Source organism: Suricata suricatta, chromosome 6, assembly GCF_006229205.1.
Source record: "Suricata suricatta isolate VVHF042 chromosome 6, meerkat_22Aug2017_6uvM2_HiC, whole genome shotgun sequence".
Lineage (NCBI taxonomy): Eukaryota > Metazoa > Chordata > Mammalia > Carnivora > Herpestidae > Suricata > Suricata suricatta.
In genome coordinates this window covers 88,873,532-88,887,444 of record NC_043705.1, presented here as the reverse complement: position 1 = coordinate 88,887,444, position 13,913 = coordinate 88,873,532, and the positions used below count along the sequence as shown (strand labels likewise).

At 46.4% G+C, this 13,913-nt stretch overlaps 1 long non-coding RNA gene across 1 annotated transcript; it reads left to right on the top strand.

Annotated features, from left to right (window-relative positions):
• Positions 1–4,932: 4,932 nt before the first annotated feature.
• LOC115293310 lies at positions 4,933–13,220 on the top strand. The gene is made up of 4 exons (XR_003909488.1): positions 4,933–5,108; positions 11,706–11,822; positions 12,694–12,734; positions 13,014–13,220. It is a non-coding gene; the product is annotated as an uncharacterized LOC115293310 (long non-coding RNA).
• Positions 13,221–13,913: the final 693 nt, after the last annotated feature.

Here is a 13,913-nt window from a genome sequence, read left to right as displayed (position 1 = left end):
GACCAGCACCTAGCACAGTGCCTACTACATAGCAGGTGCTCAGTACACAGTAATGAGGACAGGCACAAGTGAGTGTACATTCATAAACTTAGCACCTCTGTGTGCTGAGCATAGCCTCACCTACAAGGCCGGGAGAAGATCCACTTCTCATTCTTTTCTTTTTTTAAGTTTATTTATTTGTTTTGAGAGAGAGAGAGAGCTTGTGTGCACAAGTGGGAGAGGGGCAGACAGAGAGTGGGAGAGAGAGTATCCCGAGCAGGCTCCACACCATCAGCACAATGCCCGATGTAGGGCTTGAACCCATGAACTGCAAGATCATGACCTGAGCTGAAGTTGGATGCTTAGCCAACTGAGCCACCCAGGTGCCCTACCTCTCATTCTTTGGTTGAGGAGAGCAAACTAAAAACAGCATAACCATAAAATAATAATTAAGGGTTAAGCTACAATGGCTAAAAGATGAAATAAGAGATTGATTTATTCCTTTAACAGACACTGATAAAGAACCTTCTTCTTGGGTCTGGAGCTGAGCACTGGGGGATTCAGACAGGAGTAAGATACGGTCACAGTAATAATGCTCCAAGCAGGGAGTTCCGTAAAAACATTCATATAGTCATTCATTCATTCAAGACATCTTACCAAACTCCTACATGATGCCAGGGACTGGCATGGTGTGGTGCAATACAGGGTTGGGCAGCTGGAGCTCTTGCTAAGATGGCTGCAAGCTTGTACCATCTTGAGGAAGTGCCTCTTCCTCTGTGGGCCTCAGTTTCTCCATCTGTAGAATTGGTGACAAGACCAAATGATGCAAGGACCTTTCCATTTCTGACAACTAATTCAGATCCTTGTGGGTAGAATTCAACTGAACTCTAATCCTCAATTTCGTCGTCTGTGAAAATGGGTTTATCAAGAACAGCACCTATGTCCTCGAGTTCTTGTCAGAATTAAATAGAAGAATAAGTGTAAATGACTAAGTGCAGTGTTTGGCACGCCCTCCGCCCTCCGTGCTCTCTGCTCAACAGCCTCAATTACTATTACTGTTACACGGACTCCTGCCTTGTACCCCTCCACGTGTAGGGCACTGAGCTAGTTATTGTGGAAAGAAGCATGAAAGACCCCCCAGGACCCACTCCCGCGAGAGATCCGTGGAGTATGTAGAAGGAGGGAACTCAAATCCAGGGTGGGAAGGTGAACCTAGAAGCCTGCCCTGGGGACGGACAACCAGAGGAAGCCTCCTGGTGGGGGAGGGGCTGAGCCTTCATCCTTCCCTTCCAGGAGCCAGTGGTGGCCCGGGCTGGGCAGGCAGGGGCTGCCGAAAAGTGGCCTTGTGGGTAAGTCCTTCCAGCTGCGGACAGGTAATCCTGGGCCTTGGAGCTGGAGAGATGATACCCCCCGAGGGCCAGGCCTGGTCCCGCTCGGGATGATTTCCCTGTGAAAATGCTCCGCAGACCTCGCGTTTAGGAGTGCTCGGGTCCAGCATGAATCATTCCTTTTTGAACTTGTCTAAATGTGTTTATAAAATAAAGCTGCGGCCCAGGGCTGCTCCGGGCGGAGCGGGAAGGTAATATGTTTTTAATTGGAGAGATTGGGGGAAGGAGGCAGCGGGCCAGAGTGAGCTCACCCCACATGAATGCAGCTGGGCGGAGAACAATGTACATTCGCATTCCTGGGCTACAGCGGGACCCGCTTGGTGGGCAATCCTCGGCTGAGTGGCGGCCTCCACAAACACGGGCAGTCCGAGGTTAGCCAGGAGCCTGCGTCCTGGGGAGGCGGGGGGTGCAGACAGAAATCCCTGGATCTGATGTCAGCTTGGGTCAGAGCAGGGGTTGTGAACTCCAGTGCACCCAGGAGCCAGGTGGAAGCTGGCAGCCTGCACCCACCGGGTGTAGACATGGTGGACTGGAGGTGTGTGGCCCTTGCAAAGGGACCAGCACCACGTGCCGGGCCCTCCCCCATCGTCAGATCTAATGATTTCTCAAGAGAAACCAGACATACGGACGTGAAACCTCATTCTCCGTGTTGGCTTTATTTGATTTTATCCTATTTTCTTTCTTTGGCTATTGGGCCAAATAAAACAGATGTGCAAACCATACTCGGCCCTGCAGCTGGCCCCCTGAAACTCATCTTTGAGACTGCGGTGTGGACCTCACTTTGTCATTTACTGGCCATCATGACTCCAGGCAAGTTAATTAGCTTCTCTGGGCTTTGGTTTCCTCTACTAGAAATCTGGTATTTTAATACTAGTTTTCCTGACGTTTCCAATAGCTTCCAAGTTGAGGATAAAGGAGGGAGGAAAGAAGGTAATAGTAATGGTGCGTCTGCGATGTGCCAGGCGTGGTGCTAATGATTTATGTGCTGCTGTTTTGTTTTCTTTTGCTTTGTCTTATTTAATCATCACAGTGATTCTCTAAGTGGGCAGTATTCCCCTTCCGAAGATGAGAAGACAGAAGCTTGGAGAGTTGCACTAGGATTTTAACCAGTATTTCCAGCGTTCAGAAGTTTGAAACCATGGGGCACTTGGGTGGCTTAGCCAGTTAAGCATCTGACTCTTGGTTTTGGCTCAGGTCATGATCTCCTGGTTCATGAGTTCGAACCCCACATTGGGCTCTCCACTGACAGAGTGGAGATTGCTTAGGATTCTCTCTCTGCGCCTCCCACTCTCTCTCTTAAAATAAATTAATTAATTAAAACTTAAGAAAAAAAAGAAGTTTGGAATCATCTCTGAATTTTAGCAATACTTGTCTCAGTAAGGATGGGGAAACTGAGTGAACATTTCATGTGGCACAGTGATGCCTACTAAAGGCACTAGCTATTTTAGATTCTTGTTCAGTAATAATAATTCATCTATTTAATTGGCAACAGTTTGTTTACAAAGTAAAGTGGGCAGAGAGGTCAAGGGTATGGTGAAGGGGCTACTTCCCTACACTACTCCAGTTACAAAGTGCCAAAGGACAACACGACCCTCTCAGCCAATAATTCATCTTGAAGGACTCAATCCTAAAGATAAAAAGAGCTGTGGGCAAAGATTTTAAAAAAAAAAAAAGGACTCACAGAAAAATCAAATGTTCATCATAAATGAAATAGTTAAATAAGTTATGTAATAGTCATACCGAGGCACAGTAAGATAAATGTTTAGGAAGCATGTGTAGTAACGTGAGAAAAGGCTTATGATACATTAAGAAAAGAAAACAGAATGCAAATTTGGGTAAAGATATATATTATACTTAAATGCAAAAAAAGAAGACAGCAGGAAATTCACCCCAATGTTAATTCTCCATGTGGTGGGATGTTAATTTCATTTTCTTCATTCTTTGGAGGGGGAAATTGTTAGATTTTTCTCTAATGAGCATATTGCACTTTATAATTGGAAATGTATATATTTGCAGGAGGCAATGGCCCTCATCTCATCCAGGCTGAGAAGCAGAGAGGTCTGGAGCCAGGTATCACATTTGTTTTAAAAATAAAAGCCCAGAAAGAAACTCTAGAGAGAAAAATACCACAATGTAAAGTGGTTATTACTGGCTGATAGGATTATGGGTGATTTCTTTTCCCTACTTCTTTATACTTCTATGTGTTTTTCGAACTTTCTACGCTGAGATTTCTTTGAAATTGGCAAACAAACAGACAAACCATAAAATACTCCCTTGCACTTACAATCATTCCAGGCAGGGAGATATGCTTGGCAGCGGAGTTGTACCAGAATCCAGGCTTTCCTCACTCACTGCTCTCTGTCCGTTCTGGGCTTTGTACCTGTGCCCCCAACCACCACCACTACCAATTCTGGAGGTCTTAATAACACTTGAATCTGTTTTAAACCTGAAGAAACATGGAATTAGGATTCCTGCTTAGCTGATGGAAGAATGGCTTGGCTCAGTGTGTTCTTGAAACCTGTTTTCCACCCTCCTGCCAAGCTGAAATGGCCTCTTGTTGATTAAATTTCATTGAAGCAAACCTGCCTGTAAGCAGGACATTACTGACCTAGAAGGCACATGTCCCTGACACTCTTCCAAGATCTAAAGTGTGTCCTCACCTCCTGTGCCTACCCTTTCGTGGGGCTGATCCCTCTTCTGTCCTGGAAGGCCAGAACCTCTCCAAGTGTCCTTGCTGTGAGTGAAGGCCTTGTATTCTGTGGTCAGAGCTGCTTGGGGTCCTTTGTGGGATTTACCACCTGATGGAGCTTCGTCTCTGTGCAGCTCATCATCTTGAATGTACCCCCTGCCCTAGTTCCCCGAGATCCACCAGTCTCTGTAGTCCAGAAGACCTGGAACTGACTGATGTGAACTTAAGCAGATCCCTGCACTCCTCCCAGGCCTCCCTCCACGTCTGCAGAAGGCAAGTAACACCAACTGGCCTCTTCAATTAGAGGATTAAAATAAGGCACCTTCAGAGTGCTTGGGTGACTCAGTCAGTTCAGCGTCTGACTCTTGGTTTCAGCTCAGGTCATGATCTCAGGGTCCGTGAGTTTGAGCCCCATGTCGGGCTCCGTGCTGAGAGTGGGGAGCCTGCCAGAGATTCTCTCTTTTCTTCTTTCTCTGCCTCTCCCTTGCTTCTGCTCAATCTTTCTCAAAATAAATAAATAAACTTAAAAAAATAAAAGATAAAAAAAATAAAATAAGGCGCCCTGTTATATAAAGCCTTGAATACAATACTGATGATCTTTCTTCTTCTCTGTCTAGCATCTTCCCACTTTCCTCATCCAAGAGCTTTCGAACATGCACGTTGGCCCATTTCAGCAGGTCTGCAACCCTTCATAGGACTTTCCACATAAGACTACCGTGGGAATTACTTGCAAGTACACTGGGGCGGGGCACAGGGCGTGCCTGAGTTCCATCTCATGCGGCCCTGACCACGGGGGACTTTGTGAGGTAGGACTCACAATCATCAGTCGCATTGTGTAGGACACTGAGGCACAGATGGGTGATGTGACAGCTGTAAGCCCCTGAGTGGACATTTTGTGTTTACTTGCGCTTTTCCACTTCCATCCTGCTGAGTCTTCCTTTCTCCCCTTCACCAAGGATTCTTCCAAGTTCACAAAATGGAAGTCCTCCTTAAAGAAGAAGGCAAACAATTGACCCAAATCTTTAACGATCACCCCACTTCTGTAGAGCTGGGTGAGTTTCTGAAGCCTGTACCTAGAAGCAGTTTCTCCAAAACCTAGTTAATGTAAATCACATGCCTACCAAGGTAACAGTGGTTCTTGATCAATGGGATGGCATCAGCCTCTTTTGGAAGTTTCTAGATCTTCTTTGATATCTTTTTCTACTTTGAGAACTCTTGGATATGCCAAGGTTTTATAAGGTTTGGGGTTTGTTTTGTTTTGTTATTATTTTTAAGTGACTTCATCTAAGGTCATTCTACCTTAATTTCAAGAAAACAAGCACATTTTGAGTTGGTAACTGGAAAGGAGGTGGTGGGTAACCATGGAAGGTGAGGTTCATAGAGAAAAAGTGACAACCACCCTAGTGGATGACCTTGGGTAAGTGGCTTAAGTGACACAGTGTGTGACTAAATATTCTAAATGCAGATGTTCAATTATACAACAATGATCATCTCTTTTGTTAGGGGAAAGGATCACAGTCTTGCATGTTTTGTGCCACTTCTGGTATCTTTGCTTCTGTTTGGCCTGGAGAAGAAATGAGAAGCTCAGGATGGGGAGAGAAGGGAACTCAGATGTGCCAATGACGCCCCTCCTCTTGCAAATTACAAACCAGGAGTTAGACCCTTCTGTATCATACTGTGCACTGAAATGCATTCCAGATGCACTGAAGAACTGAGCATTTTAAACAATTCAAACCATAGAGGGGGAAAAGACCTGAATATTTATCAGACCTTGGGGGAGAAAAGGCTGGTTAAACTTAGAAGCATAAGAAAACATCACAAAGAAAGAGATGGACAGAGTTGACTGCAGGAAAATTTAGCACACTGGGACATTAAAAAAGGAAGGAAAATGTATGTGGCAATGGGCAAGTGACAGGCAACGACATCATACCTTTATTACAGAGTTTGTCATATATGTATGTACATATATATGGAAAGAGATGAGAAAATCATCCAGACCTTTCTAGATCAATGAACAAAGAAGTCAAATAAATAATTTGCAAATGAATACACACACGTGGGGATAAAAATGGAGGCAGCAATCTCATTGGCAATCCAAGAAACTAAATTACGACTTTCCTAACATCTTGTAATACTGCTTTTCAAGATAGTAAGACCCACTGTTAAAGAGGGTGATGTGATACACTGGCTGTAGGGATGTAAATCAGCCTCTTTGGGTGAAAAAAATGTTTTAGCACTGTGTGTGGTAAAAAATATATCTGGTCTATGGAGAAAAATAAAAACGGACTCCCACCTTAAAACATACACAAAGATAGACTCCAAGTGGTCTAAAATCCTAAATGTGAAAGATAAAGTAGAATACTAGTTACAAAAGATGTAGGAGACATTCTCACCCTGACACTTAATAGCCATGTGGCCTTGGCAGGACATTTTACACCTCTGTAAAATCAGAGATTGAATACCCACCTTACAAGGTAATGTATGTAAAACACCTGGCACAGGTAGGTCTCCTTGACAAAGGTAACTGATTGTTTCTTTCCTCCTGGGTACAGAGCTTGATCACCACTTCAGGCCCCTCTTGGGAGTAAGCTCTGACTGCTGGCACGCTGGACAAAGTGATGAGCGCACTTTTAGGCCTCCCCTGTGTCTTTCCACATTTGCTTTCCCCCATCCACTGGAGCATTTGGGGCCATAGAAAAGGGCAGTGTATCAAGATGGAAGGAACCTGGGTCCCTGAATCACCACCTAGAAGACTGCTTGGCCAAAGCCCCCGGATGAAACTTTATGCCTAAGATACCAACTTCCATTGAGTTAAGCCACTGCAATTTGAGGATTCTTCATTATAGCAGCTGACCCTTTCTTAACGAACAGGCTGTTCAACAATTATTATGCAGTTTGACCAACGAATTCCATCTCTGGGAATCTAATGGTTGGAGTTCATTAAATCTCATTCCTGTATAGCCTCTGGTGGGCAGAGGCGGGGTTACTTAATCTAGTCACTAAAATGCACATTGGAAGATTTCCAGAGAGGTGGCTAATAGAAAAATGGATTCCGTTGTGACTTAAGGTTTTGTTCTAAATCGTTAAAGTTGGGTTTTACACAAATTCTGAGGTTGGGATTGGCTACAGTGTTTTGACTAGACTAGACTAGAGCTCAAAAAATAGTCAAAGGATAAGCCAAAATAAAAGTAGAAAGAGGGAAATATGGAAGTAATCAGATTGTCTGTATCAGCTGATAATAGTCTGTCTCTGGGCACAAAGCCAGCAAACATTAACCCAGGCCAGCTACTCACACACGGCAGGTGATGTGCTATAACAGATGACAGTGACGGGTAGCCGGGGGAGGGGAGGACACAGCTCAAGGGGCACTGAGGTACAGAAAAGTCCCCTGACTGTGCACCTCCAGCCTGATTTCTGAGACAACACAGAATGTGTGTATCCAACCACCTCACTAAGGGGATCTTTTTTGTAATGTTTATTTAATTTTTGAGAGTCAGAGAGAGAGAGAGAGAGACAGAGTGTGAGCAGGGGAAGGGCAGAAAGAGAGGGACACACAGGATCCAAAGCAGGCTCCAGGCTCTGAGCTGTCAGCACAGAGCCTGAAGTGGGGCTTGAACTCACAAACTGTGAGATCATGACATGAGCTGAAGTCAGGTGCTTAACCAACTGAGCCACCCAGGTGCCCCTAAGGAGATCTTTTAAACATAGAAAAATCTTTATACCAAAGAATGTTTAGGGTTGTATTATTTACATAGTGAAAAGCTACAGAAGCAACTGAAATGCATGCCGCAGATGCTGCTGGCCTCCTACCTGGCAGCCATTCCCCCTTCTTTCCTAGAAAACAGTAGCCCGATTTTGAGCCAGCTCCAAAAGCGAAGGCAGGATTGTTCTATTCCAATCTTGGTCCTTTCATTCCTTCTTGGCAGTTACTGGTCTAGGATTGGTCCTATGATTCTGGTCAATGACATGTAAGGGGCAAGGGAAAGTTCTCCAGGACCTTTTCAGAGAGACAAAACACAGAGGCACTCAGGAAAATGTCCTTTCCTCCCACACTCACATGCCCATGCACACACACTTTGGACTCTGCGGTGGACAGTGTGATCCCTGGAGATGCTGCAGCCATCTTGCCCCTTTGGGTCAAAGAGACTCACACAGAGACATTACTGAGCCTCTGGACCAACCTGGAAGCATGTTATGTGAAATAATTATGTCTTTACTATGCACTTTCATTTAGATGGTCTGCTACACATTCACCCTGTGATGCTGTTGGGCTTGTTGGGAAAATTAAACTGGCATACCTGGAGTTACCTGGACATGGTCCCTAACTCTCATCAGGGAGGTCTGAAGGCAAACACCTGAGGGTCTGCTCATGAGCATTAACGAAAGAGAGAAATGTTGCAGTAAGAGTGACCTACCCTTCCAGAGTCTGGTGGGGGCAAAGAATGTTGACCTTCCTCATGGGTTGAGTACTATGGGACAAAGCTAGGCTAGAACCTTCTGGAAAGGACCTCACTTAAAAAGAAAGCCTAACAGGACAGGGGAATCCCAGAAGGATCTCTCTGTGTAGCGTGTAATACAAGATCTCCAAACATGGTCACATTCATACCTTGATAGTGTATTAAGGATCAGGGCTTTTGTCTATCTTTTGGGAGGGGACACAACACCTACCTATGATACATGAGGCTTAGGTACTGCTGTTGAAGGGTGTTTCTGCATAGGGATAATGTATCTGTCTATCTGCATGATGTTTACTGATCCAGATCCCTATACAATCAGGGGGCCCTTGAGGGCACAACATCTCTCTGCGGCCTGCGTTTTATCTCCAGGCTCTAGCCCTTCCATTTACAGTCATGGGTTCATTCTTGTCACCTGTGCCTTCCCCTGCCGTGGCTTTTCTCACTCTGATTTTGTGGTCTGCTTGTTGCTAATCCCCTTGTCTGTAAGCTCCTTGAGATCAGGGAACTCACCTGATTCCCTACAGAGCTCTCAGCGCCTGGCATAGGGCCTGACACCACGGGGGTGAGTTGATGGGTCAATTGGATGAATTGATACCTGTGCAAGGTGAGAGCCAACATGTATGATATTCAAAGTCATGAAAAACAAAGATAGGCTTGGGAGCTTTCGCAGATGGGAGGAGGCCAAGGAGACATAATGACTGAATGCAGCATGGTATTCTGACAGGAGCAAGAACATTAGTGAACAAACTGGTGAAACTGGCATAAAGCTGATGCACTAGGAGTAGTTTAATAGTGTCACATCAGTGTTCTTAGTTGAGACGCTTGTCACAGAAGATGTTAGCATCAGGGGAGGCTGGATAAATGCTATGTGGAAACCCTCTCACTGCCTTTATAAGTCTTGTAAATCTAACACTATTTCAAAATAAAAACCTAAATAAACAATGTTGAGGAAGGGCAGATGCTAGGACTGTCCAGGGATTTACTAAATTGGTGGATAAGTTAGGTCTTGAAGGGGAAGATGGAGAGTGGGATCAGGGTCCATGGGTGACAAATATCTCAGTGGAAAAAAATGAGCAAGGGTTGCTCAGTTTTGACAAGCCCTTTTGGCCACCCATCTGCAAAATGGGTGAAAGCCCACTCATCAGATGGGGCCATCAGCGCCACGTCTAGCTAGTGTGGCTTCCAGACCTCAATCCCACCGGCTGGAGCAGATTAGAACCTGCTAAGACTTCTGTGAATTTTCAGAGGTTTGGGGTCTCATCATCTGCCATGTTTCCTGGCTCCTACACTAAGAATACATGTGTTGTCTGACAGCCCCATCCAATGAATTCATAACACACACACACACACACACACACACACACACACACCCCCCATGAGACGTTTAGGAGAATATCAGAAAGTTTGGGTATCACAGGACAGAGAGTTATCCAACACAGAAGAACCTTCCATTCCCCTGCTGGCTTCTTCCTCCTCTCCTCTTCCCTCCCCCTTCCTTTTCCTTCCTTCCTTCTGGGCTGTCTCTGTGCTGGACACAGCCCCTGGGGCCCTCAGCATCCCACCTCCCTTAGTTCAATCTATATTAAAATACGATTCCCTTCCTAGGAGGAATTTTGATACCAGCTATTAAAATACCATTTGCTTTAGCTCCTTACATGAGTCTGAAGCCAATGCTGTCTCCTCTTGGGCTCATTACAGCTGTGGCTTTGATCCACTGTGTCTAGACAATCTTGTGGGTCAGAATCATTTGGGAGAAGCCTGGCAATGTAATTATTTGCTAATGTCCAAGCACCAATGTTTCCAATGTTTTGGGTTACAATCATTCCATTGAGAGTGACTCCAAGGTTAGCCCTGTGACAATGTCACCCTTCCCCATCTGCATTCTCAAATGCAAATTTGAGAGAAAAAGGACAAAATGTGAAAGCAACCCATGGGAATTCTGTACGGCAGAATGTTATGTGTGTGGTGACCTCGTCAAATGCATGTCAACAGAAAACTAGGTTGAGGAGGGCTGGCTCAGAGGATCAGATGATATCTCTGCAGACTGTAAATTACTTAAAGTTAGTGCCTGGGGTTCACATTTGGTCCAAAAGAGCCTTAAAAGTGAGCGGGACCAGTCATTTTAAAGATGGGGAAACAGGCCATGGGACAGAAGTGACATGCCCAAGGTCATACCATGAGCCCGTGACAGCCTGGGTGCCCCTCAGCACCTTGTGGTCTCCCTTATACCTGCAGATGCTCAAATGCAAATAGGATGTCCACGAGACATTGGCAGCCCGGCCACTGTTTTCCCCACCAATTCTAAGACTTCTGGGAGGTGAGCACTGATCGTGGTCACTCAGGGACAACATTGCTCTGTAACACTTTTACTCTCTCTTCTCAGAGTGTGTCTTGTTCGATAATGTTAGGGATAATTAAGGCCAAACATGTGGAATCAGCCAGGCTCTGGGGGGAAAGGATGTCACAAATTGGGAATGTTGAGATCTTGGCCTTGAGGTGTGCTACTACCTGACCTTGGTTGAGTGGGTTCACCTAATCAGGCCTTCCTTTGCCCCTCTGAAAGACCGGACAGCTGTAGCTCTCCCACGGGTTGATGTGAGAAGGGAATGTCCCTGGCACACAGTACATGCTTGCTTAGACTTCCCAGTGTGCGCCCCAGCTCAGAGCTCACAGCTTTGCTGCTTATGGGACAGGAATAGCTCCACACCTTGTCCTTCCACTTCCACAGGTATACGAGCTGCTTCTCGTCTCTCCTTCTCCCCAAATAACTCTCCTTTAGGAGAGGAACCCACCCCAAGCTTTCTGTGCCCAGGGCCAGTGTCCGGGGTGGAGAGGAAGAGTACATGAATGAATTGGCGTCTTGCTCTGGTGAGAGACAGATGCCCAGTTTGGACCACAGTATTCGTCTCCTCAAGGACATCCCCTCCCCTCACCCTGCAGTTCCTCATTGTGCCTTGCAATCTGCTGAGAGTTCATTGGTACATTAAATAATGATGCATCTATGATCAGCGACACGTCAGATTCTATGAAACATGGCAGCTGAGGCAACCGAGGGGATCCATTAGCTCATGTAACTAAGCCATAGAAAGGAGCGATCATGAAGAGACGGAGGTGGGAGGGTGGACTTTAGCACCTGGGAGTCCATTCTCTCTCTTTCTTTTCACCTTGACCTCCCTGTGTTCGTCCCCTCAGGTCAGCTCCACTAGGAAGCTGGAGGCATGGCCCATGCAGCTCCCTGCCCCCCATCCCGTCTTACAGAAGAGACAGCTCTTCCTTACCACTTGCAGTAAGAAAAGCCCCAATAAAAAGGTACTGGCTGGGTCACGGGCCCTTCCCAGGCCAATCACCTCTGAGCCTTGGCCAGGACACGCCTGTGGCTGCAGAAGAAGGGTTCTCTGAGCGCCAGCCTCCACCTGAGCCATGGGGCTGAAGTGGAGGAGGAGAGCTATTCTAACGGGTGGGTCGTACCAGAAAAGTCCACTATCGTCAGGCCTGGACCCACATGCTCCATGGCAACCAGGAGCCTGGTCCAAGAGCTTCTGGGTTTTGTTCCTCACTAAGTCAAATGAACATGGTCATTTCTGCTTTTGAACTCAGAAGCTGTTACTTCTCACTACGGCCCCAGCTCAGACTACGTGCTTGCGGAGGCCAAGCATGCTTCCTCTGTTTCTTTTGAGATAGAGATCTTCTACAATAGGCAGTCACTAAATTATTCTAGGAATTATGGATAGCGAATATTTATGGAGCACTTACAATGGGCCAGGCACAATTCTAAGTGTACTGGTTGTTTGTATTAGTCATCCTCAAATCACCCCATGAGGTGGATACTCTGATTATCCCCATTGCACAGAGGAGAGAACTGAGGCACAGGGACATGGAGTAACTCATGTCATAAATAAGTTAGCAGAGCCAGAATTCATAGGCAGGCAGCTGGACTTCCACGTCCACGTTCTCCATCACTACAGCCCTTGGGGTAGGACTGGGTTTGTCCATCGAATCTCACAGAGCAGAGGCTCCTGAAGATGTATCCTAGAGCTCCGGCTCTCGCTACCCTCCAAATGGCTGTTCTGGGTGCCAGGACAGTATGGAGTTGGAGCCTCACATATTTTATTTCAATCTTAGATCAAAACAGTTACCGGTTGTTGGCTTAAATGACATGATCTCGTCTTTTTTCTTCTAGACAACTCATTTTGAAGCTGAAGAGTCAGAGGTTCAGAGATGGTAGGTAACTTGCTTAGAGACACACAGCTAGGGAGGTAGGGAGCCAAGGTTTTAGTCTAGGACAGCCTGACTCCAACCCCCAAACTCTTAACCATGCACCTCTCTGCCCCAATCCGAATCTGGGGGTATGCGAGCTGGTCAAAAAGAGCCGTGGGAAGTTGGACTTTCCTCCCCTGCCCACATTTCCATGCCCATTTCTGCCCTGAGAACTGCCATGGCCTCGGGGGTAAGGCTGGGAGGGGCCGCTCACTTCCTCCCATGCTCCTACATCTGTCCCAGCGCCGGGCCTCCGAATGTCCAGGGACAATGCCACGACGATGTCAAGGAGCTGTGGCTGTGGTTGTGTCTGATTGGTTCCCGCCCCCGAGCTGCACCACTGCTGGGATTATCTGTGATTTTCACAGGACTGCCTCCGTTGGACCAACAACATGTAGTAATAATCATAACTAGCACTTATTAAATGCCTAGAACAGGCACAGCACTGTGCTAAGGGTAGTGGAACTTTCCTCCCTCATTCTTCCTGATGACCCTTTATAAGGAGTGTTCAGGGAATTGGGACTAGAAGGGAGCAGGGTCAGGAATGTGGCCAAGGCTGTGCAATCCTCAGGTGGCTGAGGTGGAACTCGAACCTGGGTCTGATGGACTTCAAAGTCCATGACTTTAATGCCAACTGTAGGCTCTGTATTAGCTTTCACCAAGACAGCAGAGCTCAAGAAGGCATAGTCTTTGCTCCCAGGAAGCTCAGAGTTCAGTAGCAGGCACACATGAGTAGCTCATTGTAGCTGGGTAAAGATACAAGGAATGACATATGTGTGCACTGCACCCTGAGGTTGCGTGGGGGAGAGAGGTGTCGTCCTGGATGAGCTATTCTCCACAACTCGATGGCAAGTGACAGGAGTCCAACTGAAACTGCCTTAAGATGGGGAGAGGCAGAGGTGGGGCAGAGACTGACTAGCTCATGTTTCCCAAAAGTTCAGGGAATTGGCTTCAGGCATGGTTTGATCCAGGAACTGAAGGTTAAGAGAATCTCTTCGCAGCTTCAAGCTGTGCTTTCAGTTATGTTGACTTTAATTTTAAGAAAGGTCCTTGACAGGTGAGATGTCCCCCAGAGAGAGGTACCTGCTTCATATTCTACAAAGCCAATGTGGTTACCAAGCCCACTGAAAAGGGAGTCTCTGT